Here is a 21,685-nt window from a genome sequence, read left to right as displayed (position 1 = left end):
GAGGGACTACCTCCCCTCTCCCATCGCAGCGAGTCTACCTGTAAGCGCGGGGCACTGCCAGAGTTGGGTGGAGCTCCCTGAACGGATCCCAGAGCACCAAAAGTAAGCAAACCGGCTCAGAAAGACAGAAGACCAGGACTATCAAGGCCACAGGCAAAGGGGAGATTTCAGGCTCTGTGGGCCTCAGAGGAACAGAGCAGGACTCTGTTGCCTGCTCATGCCGGCACCCTGATGTCTCTCAGGGTCAGCTGGGAGGCCCTCCACCGAAAGCCCTCGCGATCTGACTTCAGGGGTCTTCATTTTCCTCTGCCAACGTACCCGGTGGGTCTTGGAGGTGTCTTAGGAATTGTGCTGAGCTGCCACCGTATTTCCATGCGTCGGAAGCCCACCAGGCAGCCCATTGCCCTCGAGAAGGACGCGAAGTTGGAGCCCTTCTGCTGCTTGCAGGTGAACCTGTCTCAAGGTGCTTGCTGTGCTGCTGTGCAGGGGCAGGATGGTGAGAGGTGGGGGGCAGAGGCCGTAAGGGAGCGTGCCAGGAAGGGTGGCAATAGGTATTTTCAGCAGTCAGCAGCTGTGCCCTTGCACGAGGGAATGAGGTCCCTCCAAACGAGACAGATTTGGTGAGTCCTTGCGTCCTCTCCGAACTTCAGCATCCCGTCAGATGTTGCATCTCCTGAGAGTGACGCTTGTGTCAGGAAGGGAAGGCAGACCTAAAGGTGCGATTAGGGACGAGGATGAAAGGCGTGGCAGCAAAAAAGGGAAGTGGGCTCTCAGCTGAGTTGTGGCGGGCACCTTCAGCGACAGGCAGGGGGAAGTTGCCCTTCTGAGTCCGAATCTCGGCTAGAGTCCTGGCATTCCTTGGGGAATCAGATACAAAATTGAGACACAGAAAAATTCATCTCAGCATAAGAAAAAACTTGTTAATGGTGAGGGTGGTCAAGCACTGCAACACACTGCCCACAGAGGCTGTGGAGTCTCCATCACGGGAGCTATTCAAAACCTGACCGGACAGTGCTCTGGGCAACTTGAACGGTGCGACAGGGTACTTTCAGTACAGTTCTACAAGAGGCCAGACTGGGGGCCTGCAGCCGACACACTGGAGGCCCGGGCTGGCATTCAGGGAAAACTCACCAGGCTGGAGAAAGGGGCCGACAGGAGGTGCCTAGAGTTCAGCAACGGCAAAGGCTAGTCCTCCCCTGGGCTGAAACAACACAGGGCAGGCTGGCGGCTGACCGCCTAGGAAGCAGCTTGCTTAAAAGCGTCTCGGCGGGGCCAGGTGGACAAGAAGCCAAACGTGAGTCAGCAGTACGCTCTGGCTGCGAGGACAGGCAACCGCCTCCTGGGCTGCGTTGGCAAGAGTGCAGCCAGCAGGGCGAGGGCAGGGACCCTTCCCCTCTCCTTGCCACCTGGGAGACCGCGTCTGCAACAGCGCGTCCAGTCTTGAATCTCCAGGACTGCAAAGGCCTTGCCCTTGCCCTTGCCCTTGCCCTTGCCCTTGCCCTTGCCCTTGCCCTTGCCCTTGTGGAGCAAGTCCCGGGCAGGAAGAGAGGGTCACCAGGGTGACTAGGGGGCTGATGCATGTGACATACGAGGAGAGGCTGGGAGGCCCAGTTTTAGGCAGCCCTAGGAAGAGAAGGCTCCGGGGAGATCTCATTCCTCTCTGCAGTTGCCCCACGGGAGGAGAAAGAAAGGAAAGAGCTGGACTCCTTCTGAAGGTCCCGGGGATAGGACAAGGAGCGAAGGACGCAAGCTGTAACCCTGTAACATCCAGCTAGACGTAACATAGATTAAGATCAAGAATCTTTTGCATCATGGGGCTGCTCAAGCCTTGGAAGAGCGTGGTTCTTGGATTGCCGTTCTTGGAGAGAGGAAAAAGCTTGCCTACACACATGCCTGAGCAGCCCCATGTAGCCGTCACTGCTTCGAGCAGGGGGTTGGACTAGCTCGCTCACAGAGGTCCCTGCCAACTCAAACGGTCCAACGCGAGCTGAGCAAAGCGATCGATCCTCTTCCCTTCTCACTGCTGGGGCAACACCTGAACTGCAGGGCCCAGTCTGGGTCCCCCAGCACCAGAGACAAGTCAAAAACCTGGAGAGAGCGACAGGCCCGGGGCCAGCCCGAGTCGGTTGGGGCTGAAGCACATGCCATAGGAGGAGAGGCCGAGGGCACTGGCTTTGTGCAGCCTGGAGGAGAGAAGGCCAGGAGGGGAGGAGGGGAAGGGAAAACCCAGCCGTTGCAACGGAAAAACAAGACTCAGAGAGCACGGTGCAGCCCTGGAAGAGGCTGCGCGAGGGACACTGGCATCTCCGTGCGTGTCGGTGCTCAGCCCCTGAGCCTCCTGATGTGGCTGGGAAGTTTGGCCCGTTTGGAGCAGGACGTTGGCCCTGAGGACCTTTTATGCAGGACCTTCCTCCCTCCACTATTTTGGGATGCGCTGAGTCACACGGGCCCTTGACCAGCCACAGAAAGCCTGGAAGGCAGGAGCATGTCATTGCATAGAGGCACCAGTGGTTTCAGCAATAACGCAACCCGTTTGGAAATGCCCTGCAGGAAAGCAGCACCTCAGGAAGAATGAGGACGTGAGCTCGGTATTCCTGGCACGCCTGAGGCCAGGACGCCATCTCCACCAAAGTCAACAGCAGGCTGACTCACGTTTCCCTGGAGTTCAGGGATTTTCCCAGCTCTTCCACAGCACGCTGGCTCCCAGCTGCTCCGGGAGACCGATCCAACGTTGCTCTGCAGTGAAAAAGCCTTGAATGGGCCACGCCATCCCTGACCCAGGAGAAACAGCCGTGAGCTTGTGGCTCGCTGCTCCGAGCCACTCCTAAAAAGCCGGCCATGCAGGCTTTTGGCCTCCGCGATGAACTTGCTGAGCAAAAGAGGTCCATTTGGGTGTGGGTCACTTTCAGGGCAGCACGCAGGAACCTCTTTCATCTCCCGCCTACACCTTGATCTGCTTGTTTGCACGAGATTCTCCGCTGCCCAAGCAGAGCGCAGAGCCCCGGCTGGAAGAAGCGTGAAGGCCCACTCAAGCCCCCTACGCACATGGCTATGCAGATCCCAGGGAGTGACCACTTGCCCTTTCCACACTGGAGGGGACCAACCCGCTCTCTGGCTTCGTCCTCCTCGTCAGGAGCCTGCCTTCGTTCCCAGGCTCCAAGGCGGCCAAAACGGGCTGGGGCACAGCCTCACCAGCACCAGCACCAGCACCAGCACCAGCACCAGCAACCTCATCACAGCGCTCACTCCTGCCACAAAGGCGCTTGCCTCCAGCTCGCAAAGGTCCTTCCTTGCTGTTGAGCTTTGCCACGTCCCTGGAGACCTGAGTCTCTTCTCCCTTACGGGCCTGTGCAGTCTTCACGTTCTCCCTGAACTATCCTGACTGTGTCCTGAGCGTCTGCCATGAGCTGTGGCGAGAGATGTCTCTCAGGGTCAGCCTGAGTCCCTCCACTGAAAGCACTCGCGAGCTGGCTTGAGCTGTCCTTCACGGCCAAACGTCACCATGGCTGATGGCCACGCTCACCATGAAGAGGCGCATGAGCCAAAGGCAGTCCACCTGACGCAAATCCACTTAAAACCTCTGTGGACAGCTAGCCTGAGACCTCCGAGTTCACGGGCCCTAGGAGTCCGGAGCGGTGGCTGCGGCGCAGGTTAGTCATTCCAACGTCAACTCCTAAGAAGTGGGAGCAAAACATTTCAGCTGAGAGAGGCAAGGGCTTAATCACCAGCGAGAGCTCTGCAAGCAGCAGCAACTACCAGGTGCTCAGGTGCTTCATGAGCAAGGAATGTTTTGGGCCCCCTGGGGCTCTGGGACACAGCATAAAAGCCTGTGCTGCGCCAGGCTCTGCCATCCTCCTCTCTTTGCCTCACTTCCCTTGGGGAACTAGGTAAGCCCGGGTCCGCTCCCGCTCCTCCTGCGGGCTGAATTGCTGTCAGGCTGGCTACTCAACTTTGATACGTGGCTGATACGCTTGGCACCTGAATAGAAATGTTTAAGGTCCTTTACCTCTTTCTCTTTTCGAGGGGGGTGGTGATGGAGAGCTGGCAAGAGGAGGGTTCTTTCAAGCAGAAGGGGGATCTCGGGGTTCAGCTGTGGGCGTGCGAGTACCCCAGAATTTCCACCTGCAGCAGGTCGTCTCTAACCAAATAGCCAAGCGCATCCTCTGCCATCCTGAACGCAGAAGCGTTTGTTTTGGAGATGTGGTATGAGCGGTCTTTCCACAGGTGCTTTAAGCCCACTCTAACGGATTCCCTGTGAAAAGCTGGTCAGCATTCCCGTGCTGTGTCACTCGGGGGGCACGCGACCGTGCGTCCTGAGGTCACTCTGAAAGCAGGAGTGAAGGGAGCCCTCAGCAGCCTCCACCCGCTCTCAGGGAGGAGGGCAGGCGTGAGAAGAGGGAGCAGAGCTCTTCCAGCTCGGCGGTTTCTAACAGGACAGCTACAGGGGAAGGCCTGCGTGGCATGGCGGACCAAGGGGAAGGGGAAGGCATTGCGGGCTTGCCCAAACCATGTCTGCAGCTCCTTGCGGGTTCTCGTCCGAGCATGGGGCTGGCCTTGCTGAATCGGTTCTGCTCCAAACTCAGGCGCGGGGCAGTTGCCACGCGCTCTGCATTATCCGGGGTCCTCCAGCTTCTGCCCTGTTTTCCCTCCCCTGCTCTGTGTTTCAGCTTTGCCTCCCTCGCAGAGAGATGTCTTGCTTCAGACCCTGCCTGCCACGCCCCTGCGGCCCCTCTGGCCCAACCCCGCTTGCAAGCAGCTGCAGTGAGCCGTGCGTCGCCCGCTGCGCTGACTCGACGGTTGCCATCCAGGCCTCCCCGGTCGTGGTGACCCTGCCTGGCCCCATTCTCACCTCCTTCCCTCAGAGCACAGCCGTGGGATCCTCTCTGTCAGCTGCTGTTGGGAGCTCCCTCAGCACTGGGGGGGTGCCCATCACATCTGGGGGCTCCCTCGATCTGGGGGCGGTGGGACTGTGCCTGCCTCCCCCACGCTGCGGTCTAAACTGCTGAAGCCAGCCGATCATTCGCTCCCTTCGGAGCCACCACCCAGGAACCCGGAAGGAAATGGGGACCCGAGACTGCAAGCATGGCCACGGCTTGCAGACGAGCTGGGTACCCCCATCCCACCGGGGACGAGGGAACGGTGCCCGCTGCTCCTCGCTGCATGGCCGCTCTGGCCATGCTGCCTCTGGCTCTGCTTTACTCTGAGCTCCTTGAGGGAGAGCTCCTGCTCTTCCGCTTGGCTGCATCTCCTCTTGATGGGCGGAGGGTATCGGGGTTAGGAACTGCTGTTGTGGGGATGCGATTGCCACAAGGTAGAGGGGGAATGGCAAAAGGCAGGCACTTTGCACGGTGCTTGTCCTGGGGAAACGAGCAATTCTCTGTGCTTCCCTGAACCCTGGAAACGTGTGTCTTGGTCTCCGTACTGCTTCACTGCCTTTTTTCCTCCCTTCTCATTAAAGACGTTGTGCAGCATAGCTGGAGACTTGTGGTGGTGTATCTTTCTCCTGCAGCCTCCGTTAGCCGCCCGCTCTGCGTGGAAAAGCACTCCCCTCTGTCCTGAGCTTCCTTCTCTCTGCCGGGAGCTGAGGAGGGACTACCTCCCCTCTCCCATCGCAGCGAGTCTACCTGTAAGCGCGGGGCACTGCCAGAGTTGGGTGGAGCTCCCTGAACGGATCCCAGAGCACCAAAAGTAAGCAAACCGGCTCAGAAAGACAGAAGACCAGGACTATCAAGGCCACAGGCAAAGGGGAGATTTCAGGCTCTGTGGGCCTCAGAGGAACAGAGCAGGACTCTGTTGCCTGCTCATGCCGGCACCCTGATGTCTCTCAGGGTCAGCTGGGAGGCCCTCCACCGAAAGCCCTCGCGATCTGACTTCAGGGGTCTTCATTTTCCTCTGCCAACGTACCCGGTGGGTCTTGGAGGTGTCTTAGGAATTGTGCTGAGCTGCCACCGTATTTCCATGCGTCGGAAGCCCACCAGGCAGCCCATTGCCCTCGAGAAGGACGCGAAGTTGGAGCCCTTCTGCTGCTTGCAGGTGAACCTGTCTCAAGCTGCTTGCTGTGCTGCTGTGCAGGGGCAGGATGGCGAGAGGTGGGGGGCAGAGGCCGTAAGGGAGCGTGCCAGGAAGGGTGGCAATAGGTATTTTCAGCAGTCAGCAGCTGTGCCCTTGCACGAGGGAATGAGGTCCCTCCAAACGAGACAGATTTGGTGAGTCCTTGCGTCCTCTCCGAACTTCAGCATCCCGTCAGATGTTGCATCTCCTGAGAGTGACGCTTGTGTCAGGAAGGGAAGGCAGACCTAAAGGTGCGATTAGGGACGAGGATGAAAGGCGTGGCAGCAAAAAAGGGAAGTGGGCTCTCAGCTGAGTTGTGGCGGGCACCTTCAGCGACAGGCAGGGGGAAGTTGCCCTTCTGAGTCCGAATCTCGGCTAGAGTCCTGGCATTCCTTGGGGAATCAGATACAAAATTGAGACACAGAAAAATTCATCTCAGCATAAGAAAAAACTTGTTAATGGTGAGGGTGGTCAAGCACTGCAACACACTGCCCACAGAGGCTGTGGAGTCTCCATCACGGGAGCTATTCAAAACCTGACCGGACAGTGCTCTGGGCAACTTGAACGGTGCGACAGGGTACTTTCAGTACAGTTCTACAAGAGGCCAGACTGGGGGCCTGCAGCCGACACACTGGAGGCCCGGGCTGGCATTCAGGGAAAACTCACCAGGCTGGAGAAAGGGGCCGACAGGAGGTGCCTAGAGTTCAGCAACGGCAAAGGCTAGTCCTCCCCTGGGCTGAAACAACACAGGGCAGGCTGGCGGCTGACCGCCTAGGAAGCAGCTTGCTTAAAAGCGTCTCGGCGGGGCCAGGTGGACAAGAAGCCAAACGTGAGTCAGCAGTACGCTCTGGCTGCGAGGACAGGCAACCGCCTCCTGGGCTGCGTTGGCAAGAGTGCAGCCAGCAGGGCGAGGGCAGGGACCCTTCCCCTCTCCTTGCCACCTGGGAGACCGCGTCTGCAACAGCGCGTCCAGTCTTGAATCTCCAGGACTGCAAAGGCCTTGCCCTTGCCCTTGCCCTTGCCCTTGCCCTTGTGGAGCAAGTCCCGGGCAGGAAGAGAGGGTCACCAGGGTGACTAGGGGGCTGATGCATGTGACATACGAGGAGAGGCTGGGAGGCCCAGTTTTAGGCAGCCCTAGGAAGAGAAGGCTCCGGGGAGATCTCATTCCTCTCTGCAGTTGCCCCACGGGAGGAGAAAGAAAGGAAAGAGCTGGACTCCTTCTGAAGGTCCCGGGGATAGGACAAGGAGCGAAGGACGCAAGCTGTAACCCTGTAACATCCAGCTAGACGTAACATAGATTAAGATCAAGAATCTTTTGCATCATGGGGCTGCTCAAGCCTTGGAAGAGCGTGGTTGTTGGATTGCCGTTCTTGGAGAGAGGAAAAAGCTTGCCTACACACATGCCTGAGCAGCCCCATGTAGCCGTCACTGCTTCGAGCAGGGGGTTGGACTAGCTCGCTCACAGAGGTCCCTGCCAACTCAAACGGTCCAACGCGAGCTGAGCAAAGCGATCGATCCTCTTCCCTTCTCACTGCTGGGGCAACACCTGAACTGCAGGGCCCAGTCTGGGTCCCCCAGCACCAGAGACAAGTCAAAAACCTGGAGAGAGCGACAGGCCCGGGGCCAGCCCGAGTCGGTTGGGGCTGAAGCACATGTCATAGGAGGAGAGGCCGAGGGCACTGGCTTTGTGCAGCCTGGAGGAGAGAAGGCCAGGAGGGGAGGAGGGGAAGGGAAAACCCAGCCGTTGCAACGGAAAAACAAGACTCAGAGAGCACGGTGCAGCCCTGGAAGAGGCTGCGCGAGGGACACTGGCATCTCCGTGCGTGTCGGTGCTCAGCCCCTGAGCCTCCTGATGTGGCTGGGAAGTTTGGCCCGTTTGGAGCAGGACGTTGGCCCTGAGGACCTTTTATGCAGGACCTTCCTCCCTCCACTATTTTGGGATGCGCTGAGTCACACGGGCCCTTGACCAGCCACAGAAAGCCTGGAAGGCAGGAGCATGTCATTGCATAGAGGCACCAGTGGTTTCAGCAATAACGCAACCCGTTTGGAAATGCCCTGCAGGAAAGCAGCACCTCAGGAAGAATGAGGACGTGAGCTCGGTATTCCTGGCACGCCTGAGGCCAGGACGCCATCTCCACCAAAGTCAACAGCAGGCTGACTCACGTTTCCCTGGAGTTCAGGGATTTTCCCAGCTCTTCCACAGCACGCTGGCTCCCAGCTGCTCCGGGAGACCGATCCAACGTTGCTCTGCAGTGAAAAAGCCTTGAATGGGCCACGCCATCCCTGACCCAGGAGAAACAGCCGTGAGCTTGTGGCTCGCTGCTCCGAGCCACTCCTAAAAAGCCGGCCATGCAGGCTTTTGGCCTCCGCGATGAACTTGCTGGGCAAAAGAGGTCCATTTGGGTGTGGGTCACTTTCAGGGCAGCACGCAGGAACCTCTTTCATCTCCCGCCTACACCTTGATCTGCTTGTTTGCACGAGATTCTCCGCTGCCCAAGCAGAGCGCAGAGCCCCGGCTGGAAGAAGCGTGAAGGCCCACTCAAGCCCCCTACGCACATGGCTATGCAGATCCCAGGGAGTGACCGCTTGCCCTTTCCACACTGGAGGGGACCAACCCGCTCTCTGGCTTCGTCCTCCTCGTCAGGAGCCTGCCTTCGTTCCCAGGCTCCAAGGCGGCCAAAACGGGCTGGGGCACAGCCTCACCAGCACCAGCACCAGCACCAGCAACCTCATCACAGCGCTCACTCCTGCCACAAAGGCGCTTGCCTCCAGCTCGCAAAGGTCCTTCCTTGCTGTTGAGCTTTGCCACGTCCCTGGAGACCTGAGTCTCTTCTCCCTTACGGGCCTGTGCAGTCTTCACGTTCTCCCTGAACTATCCTGACTGTGTCCTGAGCGTCTGCCACGAGCTGTGGCGAGAGATGTCTCTCAGGGTCAGCCTGAGTCCCTCCACTGAAAGCACTCGCGAGCTGGCTTGAGCTGTCCTTCACGGCCAAACGTCACCATGGCTGATGGCCACGCTCACCATGAAGAGGCGCATGAGCCAAAGGCAGTCCACCTGACGCAAATCCACTTAAAACCTCTGTGGACAGCTAGCCTGAGACCTCCGAGTTCACGGGCCCTAGGAGTCCGGAGCGGTGGCTGCGGCGCAGGTTAGTCATTCCAACGTCAACTCCTAAGAAGTGGGAGCAAAACATTTCAGCTGAGAGAGGCAAGGGCTTAATCACCAGCGAGAGCTCTGCAAGCAGCAGCAACTACCAGGTGCTCAGGTGCTTCATGAGCAAGGAATGTTTTGGGCCCCCTGGGGCTCTGGGACACAGCATAAAAGCCTGTGCTGCGCCAGGCTCTGCCATCCTCCTCTCTTTGCCTCACTTCCCTTGGGGAACTAGGTAAGCCCGGGTCCGCTCCCGCTCCTCCTGCGGGCTGAATTGCTGTCAGGCTGGCTACTCAACTTTGATACGTGGCTGATACGCTTGGCACCTGAATAGAAATGTTTAAGGTCCTTTACCTCTTTCTCTTTTCGAGGGGGGTGGTGATGGAGAGCTGGCAAGAGGAGGGTTCTTTCAAGCAGAAGGGGGATCTCGGGGTTCAGCTGTGGGCGTGCGAGTACCCCAGAATTTCCACCTGCAGCAGGTCGTCTCTAACCAAATAGCCAAGCGCATCCTCTGCCATCCTGAACGCAGAAGCGTTTGTTTTGGAGATGTGGTATGAGCGGTCTTTCCACAGGTGCTTTAAGCCCACTCTAACGGATTCCCTGTGAAAAGCTGGTCAGCATTCCCGTGCTGTGTCACTCGGGGGGCACGCGACCGTGCGTCCTGAGGTCACTCTGAAAGCAGGAGTGAAGGGAGCCCTCAGCAGCCTCCACCCGCTCTCAGGGAGGAGGGCAGGCGTGAGAAGAGGGAGCAGAGCTCTTCCAGCTCGGCGGTTTCTAACAGGACAGCTACAGGGGAAGGCCTGCGTGGCATGGCGGACCAAGGGGAAGGGGAAGGCATTGCGGGCTTGCCCAAACCATGTCTGCAGCTCCTTGCGGGTTCTCGTCCGAGCATGGGGCTGGCCTTGCTGAATCGGTTCTGCTCCAAACTCAGGCGCGGGGCAGTTGCCACGCGCTCTGCATTATCCGGGGTCCTCCAGCTTCTGCCCTGTTTTCCCTCCCCTGCTCTGTGTTTCAGCTTTGCCTCCCTCGCAGAGAGATGTCTTGCTTCAGACCCTGCCTGCCACGCCCCTGCGGCCCCTCTGGCCCAACCCCGCTTGCAAGCAGCTGCAGTGAGCCGTGCGTCGCCCGCTGCGCTGACTCGACGGTTGCCATCCAGGCCTCCCCGGTCGTGGTGACCCTGCCTGGCCCCATTCTCACCTCCTTCCCTCAGAGCACAGCCGTGGGATCCTCTCTGTCAGCTGCTGTTGGGAGCTCCCTCAGCACTGGGGGGGTGCCCATCACATCTGGGGGCTCCCTCGATCTGGGGGCGGTGGGACTGTGCCTGCCTCCCCCACGCTGCGGTCTAAACTGCTGAAGCCAGCCGATCATTCGCTCCCTTCGGAGCCACCACCCAGGAACCCGGAAGGAAATGGGGACCCGAGACTGCAAGCATGGCCACGGCTTGCAGACGAGCTGGGTACCCCCATCCCACCGGGGACGAGGGAACGGTGCCCGCTGCTCCTCGCTGCATGGCCGCTCTGGCCATGCTGCCTCTGGCTCTGCTTTACTCTGAGCTCCTTGAGGGAGAGCTCCTGCTCTTCCGCTTGGCTGCATCTCCTCTTGATGGGCGGAGGGTATCGGGGTTAGGAACTGCTGTTGTGGGGATGCGACTGCCACAAGGTAGAGGGGGAATGGCAAAAGGCAGGCACTTTGCACGGTGCTTGTCCTGGGGAAACGAGCAATTCTCTGTGCTTCCCTGAACCCTAGAAACGTGTGTCTTGGTCTCCGTACTGCTTCACTGCCTTTTTTCCTCCCTTCTCATTAAAGACGTTGTGCAGCATAGCTGGAGACTTGTGGTGGTGTATCTTTCTCCTGCAGCCTCCGTTAGCCGCCCGCTCTGCGTGGAAAAGCACTCCCCTCTGTCCTGAGCTTCCTTCTCTCTGCCGGGAGCTGAGGAGGGACTACCTCCCCTCTCCCATCGCAGCGAGTCTACCTGTAAGCGCGGGGCACTGCCAGAGTTGGGTGGAGCTCCCTGAACGGATCCCAGAGCACCAAAAGTAAGCAAACCGGCTCAGAAAGACAGAAGACCAGGACTATCAAGGCCACAGGCAAAGGGGAGACTTCAGGCTCTGTGGGCCTCAGAGGAACAGAGCAGGACTCTGTTGCCTGCTCATGCCGGCACCCTGATGTCTCTCAGGGTCAGCTGGGAGGCCCTCCACCGAAAGCCCTCGCGATCTGACTTCAGGGGTCTTCATTTTCCTCTGCCAACGTACCCGGTGGGTCTTGGAGGTGTCTTAGGAATTGTGCTGAGCTGCCACCGTATTTCCATGCGTCGGAAGCCCACCAGGCAGCCCATTGCCCTCGAGAAGGACGCGAAGTTGGAGCCCTTCTGCTGCTTGCAGGTGAACCTGTCTCAAGCTGCTTGCTGTGCTGCTGTGCAGGGGCAGGATGGCGAGAGGTGGGGGGCAGAGGCCGTAAGGGAGCGTGCCAGGAAGGGTGGCAATAGGTATTTTCAGCAGTCAGCAGCTGTGCCCTTGCACGAGGGAATGAGGTCCCTCCAAACGAGACAGATTTGGTGAGTCCTTGCGTCCTCTCCGAACTTCAGCATCCCGTCAGATGTTGCATCTCCTGAGAGTGACGCTTGTGTCAGGAAGGGAAGGCAGACCTAAAGGTGTGATTAGGGACGAGGATGAAAGGCGTGGCAGCAAAAAAGGGAAGTGGGCTCTCAGCTGAGTTGTGGCGGGCACCTTCAGCGACAGGCAGGGGGAAGTTGCCCTTCTGAGTCCGAATCTCGGCTAGAGTCCTGGCATTCCTTGGGGAATCAGATACAAAATTGAGACACAGAAAAATTCATCTCAGCATAAGAAAAAACTTGTTAATGGTGAGGGTGGTCAAGCACTGCAACACACTGCCCACAGAGGCTGTGGAGTCTCCATCACGGGAGCTATTCAAAACCTGACCGGACAGTGCTCTGGGCAACTTGAACGGTGCGACAGGGTACTTTCAGTACAGTTCTACAAGAGGCCAGACTGGGGGCCTGCAGCCGACACACTGGAGGCCCGGGCTGGCATTCAGGGAAAACTCACCAGGCTGGAGAAAGGGGCCGACACGAGGTGCCTACAGTTCAGCAACGGCAAAGGCTAGTCCTCCCCTGGGCTGAAACAACACAGGGCAGGCTGGCGGCTGACCACCTAGGAAGCAGCTTGCTTAAAAGCGCCTCGGCGGGGCCAGGTGGACAAGAAGCCAAACGTGAGTCAGCAGTACGCTCTGGCTGCGAGGACAGGCAACCGCCTCCTGGGCTGCGTTGGCAAGAGTGCAGCCAGCAGGGCGAGGGCAGGGACCCTTCCCCTCTCCTTGCCACCTGGGAGACCGCGTCTGCAACAGCGCGTCCAGTCTTGAATCTCCAGGACTGCAAAGGCCTTGCCCTTGCCCTTGCCCTTGCCCTTGCCCTTGCCCTTGCCCTTGTGGAGCAAGTCCCGGGCAGGAAGAGAGGGTCACCAGGGTGACTAGGGGGCTGATGCATGTGACATACGAGGAGAGGCTGGGAGGCCTAGTTTTAGGCAGCCCTAGGAAGAGAAGGCTCCGGGGAGATCTCATTCCTCTCTGCAGTTGCCCCACGGGAGGAGAAAGAAAGGAAAGAGCTGGACTCCTTCTGAAGGTCCCGGGGATAGGACAAGGAGCGAAGGACGCAAGCTGTAACCCTGTAACATCCAGCTAGACGTAACATAGATTAAGATCAAGAATCTTTTGCATCATGGGGCTGCTCAAGCCTTGGAAGAGCGTGGTTGTTGGATTGCCGTTCTTGGAGAGAGGAAAAAGCTTGCCTACACACATGCCTGAGCAGCCCCATGTAGCCGTCACTGCTTCGAGCAGGGGGTTGGACTAGCTCGCTCACAGAGGTCCCTGCCAACTCAAACGGTCCAACGCGAGCTGAGCAAAGCGATCGATCCTCTTCCCTTCTCACTGCTGGGGCAACACCTGAACTGCAGGGCCCAGTCTGGGTCCCCCAGCACCAGAGACAAGTCAAAAACCTGGAGAGAGCGACAGGCCCGGGGCCAGCCCGAGTCGGTTGGGGCTGAAGCACATGCCATAGGAGGAGAGGCCGAGGGCACTGGCTTTGTGCAGCCTGGAGGAGAGAAGGCCAGGAGGGGAGGAGGGGAAGGGAAAACCCAGCCGTTGCAACGGAAAAACAAGACTCAGAGAGCACGGTGCAGCCCTGGAAGAGGCTGCGCGAGGGACACTGGCATCTCCGTGCGTGTCGGTGCTCAGCCCCTGAGCCTCCTGATGTGGCTGGGAAGTTTGGCCCGTTTGGAGCAGGACGTTGGCCCTGAGGACCTTTTATGCAGGACCTTCCTCCCTCCACTATTTTGGGATGCGCTGAGTCACACGGGCCCTTGACCAGCCACAGAAAGCCTGGAAGGCAGGAGCATGTCATTGCATAGAGGCACCAGTGGTTTCAGCAATAACGCAACCCGTTTGGAAATGCCCTGCAGGAAAGCAGCACCTCAGGAAGAATGAGGACGTGAGCTCGGTATTCCTGGCACGCCTGAGGCCAGGACGCCATCTCCACCAAAGTCAACAGCAGGCTGACTCACGTTTCCCTGGAGTTCAGGGATTTTCCCAGCTCTTCCACAGCACGCTGGCTCCCAGCTGCTCCGGGAGACCGATCCAACGTTGCTCTGCAGTGAAAAAGCCTTGAATGGGCCACGCCATCCCTGACCCAGGAGAAACAGCCGTGAGCTTGTGGCTCGCTGCTCCGAGCCACTCCTAAAAAGCCGGCCATGCAGGCTTTTGGCCTCCGCGATGAACTTGCTGGGCAAAAGAGGTCCATTTGGGTGTGGGTCACTTTCAGGGCAGCACGCAGGAACCTCTTTCATCTCCCGCCTACACCTTGATCTGCTTGTTTGCACGAGATTCTCCGCTGCCCAAGCAGAGCGCAGAGCCCCGGCTGGAAGAAGCGTGAAGGCCCACTCAAGCCCCCTACGCACATGGCTATGCAGATCCCAGGGAGTGACCGCTTGCCCTTTCCACACTGGAGGGGACCAACCCGCTCTCTGGCTTCGTCCTCCTCATCAGGAGCCTGCCTTCGTTCCCAGGCTCCAAGGCGGCCAAAACGGGCTGGGGCACAGCCTCACCAGCACCAGCACCAGCACCAGCAACCTCATCACAGCGCTCACTCCTGCCACAAAGGCGCTTGCCTCCAGCTCGCAAAGGTCCTTCCTTGCTGTTGAGCTTTGCCACGTCCCTGGAGACCTGAGTCTCTTCTCCCTTACGGGCCTGTGCAGTCTTCACGTTCTCCCTGAACTATCCTGACTGTGTCCTGAGCGTCTGCCATGAGCTGTGGCGAGAGATGTCTCTCAGGGTCAGCCTGAGTCCCTCCACTGAAAGCACTCGCGAGCTGGCTTGAGCTGTCCTTCACGGCCAAACGTCACCATGGCTGATGGCCACGCTCACCATGAAGAGGCGCATGAGCCAAAGGCAGTCCACCTGACGCAAATCCACTTAAAACCTCTGTGGACAGCTAGCCTGAGACCTCCGAGTTCACGGGCCCTAGGAGTCCGGAGCGGTGGCTGCGGCGCAGGTTAGTCATTCCAACGTCAACTCCTAAGAAGTGGGAGCAAAACATTTCAGCTGAGAGAGGCAAGGGCTTAATCACCAGCGAGAGCTCTGCAAGCAGCAGCAACTACCAGGTGCTCAGGTGCTTCATGAGCAAGGAATGTTTTGGGCCCCCTGGGGCTCTGGGACACAGCATAAAAGCCTGTGCTGCGCCAGGCTCTGCCATCCTCCTCTCTTTGCCTCACTTCCCTTGGGGAACTAGGTAAGCCCGGGTCCGCTCCCGCTCCTCCTGCGGGCTGAATTGCTGTCAGGCTGGCTACTCAACTTTGATACGTGGCTGATACGCTTGGCACCTGAATAGAAATGTTTAAGGTCCTTTACCTCTTTCTCTTTTCGAGGGGGGTGGTGATGGAGAGCTGGCAAGAGGAGGGTTCTTTCAAGCAGAAGGGGGATCTCGGGGTTCAGCTGTGGGCGTGCGAGTACCCCAGAATTTCCACCTGCAGCAGGTCGTCTCTAACCAAATAGCCAAGCGCATCCTCTGCCATCCTGAACGCAGAAGCGTTTGTTTTGGAGATGTGGTATGAGCGGTCTTTCCACAGGTGCTTTAAGCCCACTCTAACGGATTCCCTGTGAAAAGCTGGTCAGCATTCCCGTGCTGTGTCACTCGGGGGGCACGCGACCGTGCGTCCTGAGGTCACTCTGAAAGCAGGAGTGAAGGGAGCCCTCAGCAGCCTCCACCCGCTCTCAGGGAGGAGGGCAGGCGTGAGAAGAGGGAGCAGAGCTCTTCCAGCTCGGCGGTTTCTAACAGGACAGCTACAGGGGAAGGCCTGCGTGGCATGGCGGACCAAGGGGAAGGGGAAGGCATTGCGGGCTTGCCCAAACCATGTCTGCAGCTCCTTGCGGGTTCTCGTCCGAGCATGGGGCTGGCCTTGCTGAATCGGTTCTGCTCCAAACTCAGGCGCGGGGCAGTTGCCACGCGCTCTGCATTATCCGGGGTCCTCCAGCTTCTGCCCTGTTTTCCCTCCCCTGCTCTGTGTTTCAGCTTTGCCTCCCTCGCAGAGAGATGTCTTGCTTCAGACCCTGCCTGCCACGCCCCTGCGGCCCCTCTGGCCCAACCCCGCTTGCAAGCAGCTGCAGTGAGCCGTGCGTCGCCCGCTGCGCTGACTCGACGGTTGCCATCCAGGCCTCCCCGGTCGTGGTGACCCTGCCTGGCCCCATTCTCACCTCCTTCCCTCAGAGCACAGCCGTGGGATCCTCTCTGTCAGCTGCTGTTGGGAGCTCCCTCAGCACTGGGGGGGTGCCCATCACATCTGGGGGCTCCCTCGATCTGGGGGCGGTGGGACTGTGCCTGCCTCCCCCACGCTGCGGTCTAAACTGCTGAAGCCAGCCGATCATTCGCTCCCTTCGGAGCCACCACCCAGGAACCCGGAAGGAAATGGGGACCCGAGACTGCAAGCATGGCCACGGCTTGCAGACGAGCTGGGTACCCCCATCCCACCGGGGACGAGGGAACGGTGCCCGCTGCTCCTCGCTGCATGGCCGCTCTGGCCATGCTGCCTCTGGCTCTGCTTTACTCTGAGCTCCTTGAGGGAGAGCTCCTGCTCTTCCGCTTGGCTGCATCTCCTCTTGATGGGCGGAGGGTATCGGGGTTAGGAACTGCTGTTGTGGGGATGCGATTGCCACAAGGTAGAGGGGGAATGGCAAAAGGCAGGCACTTTGCACGGTGCTTGTCCTGGGGAAACGAGCAATTCTCTGTGCTTCCCCGAACCCTGGAAACGTGTGTCTTGGTCTCCGTACTGCTTCACTGCCTTTTTTCCTCCCTTCTCATTAAAGACGTTGTGCAGCATAGCTGGAGACTTGTGGTGGTGTATCTTTCTCCTGCAGCCTCCGTTAGCCGCCCGCTCTGCGTGGAAAAGCACTCCCCTCTGTCCTGAGCTTCCTTCTCTCTGCCGGGAGCTGAGGAGGGACTACCTCCCCTCTCCCATCGCAGCGAGTCTACCTGTAAGCGCGGGGCACTGCCAGAGTTGGGTGGAGCTCCCTGAACGGATCCCAGAGCACCAAAAGTAAGCAAACCGGCTCAGAAAGACAGAAGACCAGGACTATCAAGGCCACAGGCAAAGGGGAGATTTCAGGCTCTGTGGGCCTCAGAGGAACAGAGCAGGACTCTGTTGCCTGCTCATGCCGGCACCCTGATGTCTCTCAGGGTCAGCTGGGAGGCCCTCCACCGAAAGCCCTCGCGATCTGACTTCAGGGGTCTTCATTTTCCTCTGCCAACGTACCCGGTGGGTCTTGGAGGTGTCTTAGGAATTGTGCTGAGCTGCCACCGTATTTCCATGCGTCGGAAGCCCACCAGGCAGCCCATTGCCCTCGAGAAGGACGCGAAGTTGGAGCCCTTCTGCTGCTTGCAGGTGAACCTGTCTCAAGCTGCTTGCTGTGCTGCTGTGCAGGGGCAGGATGGCGAGAGGTGGGGGGCAGAGGCCGTAAGGGAGCGTGCCAGGAAGGGTGGCAATAGGTATTTTCAGCAGTCAGCAGCTGTGCCCTTGCACGAGGGAATGAGGTCCCTCCAAACGAGACAGATTTGGTGAGTCCTTGCGTCCTCTCCGAACTTCAGCATCCCGTCAGATGTTGCATCTCCTGAGAGTGACGCTTGTGTCAGGAAGGGAAGGCAGACCTAAAGGTGCGATTAGGGACGAGGATGAAAGGCGTGGCAGCAAAAAAGGGAAGTGGGCTCTCAGCTGAGTTGTGGCGGGCACCTTCAGCGACAGGCAGGGGGAAGTTGCCCTTCTGAGTCCGAATCTCGGCTAGAGTCCTGGCATTCCTTGGGGAATCAGATACAAAATTGAGACACAGAAAAATTCATCTCAGCATAAGAAAAAACTTGTTAATGGTGAGGGTGGTCAAGCACTGCAACACACTGCCCACAGAGGCTGTGGAGTCTCCATCACGGGAGCTATTCAAAACCTGACCGGACAGTGCTCTGGGCAACTTGAACGGTGCGACAGGGTACTTTCAGTACAGTTCTACAAGAGGCCAGACTGGGGGCCTGCAGCCGACACACTGGAGGCCCGGGCTGGCATTCAGGGAAAACTCACCAGGCTGGAGAAAGGGGCCGACAGGAGGTGCCTAGAGTTCAGCAACGGCAAAGGCTAGTCCTCCCCTGGGCTGAAACAACACAGGGCAGGCTGGCGGCTGACCACCTAGGAAGCAGCTTGCTTAAAAGCGCCTCGGCGGGGCCAGGTGGACAAGAAGCCAAACGTGAGTCAGCAGTACGCTCTGGCTGCGAGGACAGGCAACCGCCTCCTGGGCTGCGTTGGCAAGAGTGCAGCCAGCAGGGCGAGGGCAGGGACCCTTCCCCTCTCCTTGCCACCTGGGAGACCGCGTCTGCAACAGCGCATCCAGTCTTGAATCTCCAGGACTGCAAAGGCCTTGCCCTTGCCCTTGCCCTTGCCCTTGCCCTTGCCCTTGCCCTTGCCCTTGTGGAGCAAGTCCCGGGCAGGAAGAGAGGGTCACCAGGGTGACTAGGGGGCTGATGCATGTGACATACGAGGAGAGGCTGGGAGGCCTAGTTTTAGGCAGCCCTAGGAAGAGAAGGCTCCGGGGAGATCTCATTCCTCTCTGCAGTTGCCCCACGGGAGGAGAAAGAAAGGAAAGAGCTGGACTCCTTCTGAAGGTCCCGGGGATAGGACAAGGAGCGAAGGACGCAAGCTGTAACCCTGTAACATCCAGCTAGACGTAACATAGATTAAGATCAAGAATCTTTTGCATCATGGGGCTGCTCAAGCCTTGGAAGAGCGTGGTTGTTGGATTGCCGTTCTTGGAGAGAGGAAAAAGCTTGCCTACACACATGCCTGAGCAGCCCCATGTAGCCGTCACTGCTTCGAGCAGGGGGTTGGACTAGCTCGCTCACAGAGGTCCCTGCCAACTCAAACGGTCCAACGCGAGCTGAGCAAAGCGATCGATCCTCTTCCCTTCTCACTGCTGGGGCAACACCTGAACTGCAGGGCCCAGTCTGGGTCCCCCAGCACCAGAGACAAGTCAAAAACCTGGAGAGAGCGACAGGCCCGGGGCCAGCCCGAGTCGGTTGGGGCTGAAGCACATGCCATAGGAGGAGAGGCCGAGGGCACTGGCTTTGTGCAGCCTGGAGGAGAGAAGGCCAGGAGGGGAGGAGGGGAAGGGAAAACCCAGCCGTTGCAACGGAAAAACAAGACTCAGAGAGCACGGTGCAGCCCTGGAAGAGGCTGCGCGAGGGACACTGGCATCTCCGTGCGTGTCGGTGCTCAGCCCCTGAGCCTCCTGATGTGGCTGGGAAGTTTGGCCCGTTTGGAGCAGGACGTTGGCCCTGAGGACCTTTTATGCAGGACCTTCCTCCCTCCACTATTTTGGGATGCGCTGAGTCACACGGGCCCTTGACCAGCCACAGAAAGCCTGGAAGGCAGGAGCATGTCATTGCATAGAGGCACCAGTGGTTTCAGCAATAACGCAACCCGTTTGGAAATGCCCTGCAGGAAAGCAGCACCTCAGGAAGAATGAGGACGTGAGCTCGGTATTCCTGGCACGCCTGAGGCCAGGACGCCATCTCCACCAAAGTCAACAGCAGGCTGACTCACGTTTCCCTGGAGTTCAGGGATTTTCCCAGCTCTTCCACAGCACGCTGGCTCCCAGCTGCTCCGGGAGACCGATCCAACGTTGCTCTGCAGTGAAAAAGCCTTGAATGGGCCACGCCATCCCTGACCCAGGAGAAACAGCCGTGAGCTTGTGGCTCGCTGCTCCGAGCCACTCCTAAAAAGCCGGCCATGCAGGCTTTTGGCCTCCGCGATGAACTTGCTGGGCAAAAGAGGTCCATTTGGGTGTGGGTCACTTTCAGGGCAGCACGCAGGAACCTCTTTCATCTCCCGCCTACACCTTGATCTGCTTGTTTGCACGAGATTCTCCGCTGCCCAAGCAGAGCGCAGAGCCCCGGCTGGAAGAAGCGTGAAGGCCCACTCAAGCCCCCTACGCACATGGCTATGCAGATCCCAGGGAGTGACCGCTTGCCCTTTCCACACTGGAGGGGACCAACCCGCTCTCTGGCTTCGTCCTCCTCGTCAGGAGCCTGCCTTCGTTCCCAGGCTCCAAGGCGGCCAAAACGGGCTGGGGCACAGCCTCACCAGCACCAGCACCAGCACCAGCAACCTCATCACAGCGCTCACTCCTGCCACAAAGGCGCTTGCCTCCAGCTCGCAAAGGTCCTTCCTTGCTGTTGAGCTTTGCCACGTCCCTGGAGACCTGAGTCTCTTCTCCCTTACGGGCCTGTGCAGTCTTCACGTTCTCCCTGAACTATCCTGACTGTGTCCTGAGCGTCTGCCACGAGCTGTGGCGAGAGATGTCTCTCAGGGTCAGCCTGAGTCCCTCCACTGAAAGCACTCGCGAGCTGGCTTGAGCTGTCCTTCACGGCCAAACGTCACCATGGCTGATGGCCACGCTCACCATGAAGAGGCGCATGAGCCAAAGGCAGTCCACCTGACGCAAATCCACTTAAAACCTCTGTGGACAGCTAGCCTGAGACCTCCGAGTTCACGGGCCCTAGGAGTCCGGAGCGGTGGCTGCGGCGCAGGTTAGTCATTCCAACGTCAACTCCTAAGAAGTGGGAGCAAAACATTTCAGCTGAGAGAGGCAAGGGCTTAATCACCAGCGAGAGCTCTGCAAGCAGCAGCAACTACCAGGTGCTCAGGTGCTTCATGAGCAAGGAATGTTTTGGGCCCCCTGGGGCTCTGGGACACAGCATAAAAGCCTGTGCTGCGCCAGGCTCTGCCATCCTCCTCTCTTTGCCTCACTTCCCTTGGGGAACTAGGTAAGCCCGGGTCCGCTCCCGCTCCTCCTGCGGGCTGAATTGCTGTCAGGCTGGCTACTCAACTTTGATACGTGGCTGATACGCTTGGCACCTGAATAGAAATGTTTAAGGTCCTTTACCTCTTTCTCTTTTCGAGGGGGGTGGTGATGGAGAGCTGGCAAGAGGAGGGTTCTTTCAAGCAGAAGGGGGATCTCGGGGTTCAGCTGTGGGCGTGCGAGTACCCCAGAATTTCCACCTGCAGCAGGTCGTCTCTAACCAAATAGCCAAGCGCATCCTCTGCCATCCTGAACGCAGAAGCGTTTGTTTTGGAGATGTGGTATGAGCGGTCTTTCCACAGGTGCTTTAAGCCCACTCTAACGGATTCCCTGTGAAAAGCTGGTCAGCATTCCCGTGCTGTGTCACTCGGGGGGCACGCGACCGTGCGTCCTGAGGTCACTCTGAAAGCAGGAGTGAAGGGAGCCCTCAGCAGCCTCCACCCGCTCTCAGGGAGGAGGGCAGGCGTGAGAAGAGGGAGCAGAGCTCTTCCAGCTCGGCGGTTTCTAACAGGACAGCTACAGGGGAAGGCCTGCGTGGCATGGCGGACCAAGGGGAAGGGGAAGGCATTGCGGGCTTGCCCAAACCATGTCTGCAGCTCCTTGCGGGTTCTCGTCCGAGCATGGGGCTGGCCTTGCTGAATCGGTTCTGCTCCAAACTCAGGCGCGGGGCAGTTGCCACGCGCTCTGCATTATCCGGGGTCCTCCAGCTTCTGCCCTGTTTTCCCTCCCCTGCTCTGTGTTTCAGCTTTGCCTCCCTCGCAGAGAGATGTCTTGCTTCAGACCCTGCCTGCCACGCCCCTGCGGCCCCTCTGGCCCAACCCCGCTTGCAAGCAGCTGCAGTGAGCCGTGCGTCGCCCGCTGCGCTGACTCGACGGTTGCCATCCAGGCCTCCCCGGTCGTGGTGACCCTGCCTGGCCCCATTCTCACCTCCTTCCCTCAGAGCACAGCCGTGGGATCCTCTCTGTCAGCTGCTGTTGGGAGCTCCCTCAGCACTGGGGGGGTGCCCATCACATCTGGGGGCTCCCTCGATCTGGGGGCGGTGGGACTGTGCCTGCCTCCCCCACGCTGCGGTCTAAACTGCTG

The sequence above is a fragment of the Apteryx mantelli genome, chromosome 15 (genome assembly GCF_036417845.1).
Source record: "Apteryx mantelli isolate bAptMan1 chromosome 15, bAptMan1.hap1, whole genome shotgun sequence".
In the NCBI taxonomy this organism is placed as follows: Eukaryota; Metazoa; Chordata; class Aves; order Apterygiformes; family Apterygidae; genus Apteryx; species Apteryx mantelli.
The sequence above is the reverse complement of the archived record's forward strand: the minus strand, read 5'-3'. Positions refer to the sequence as shown.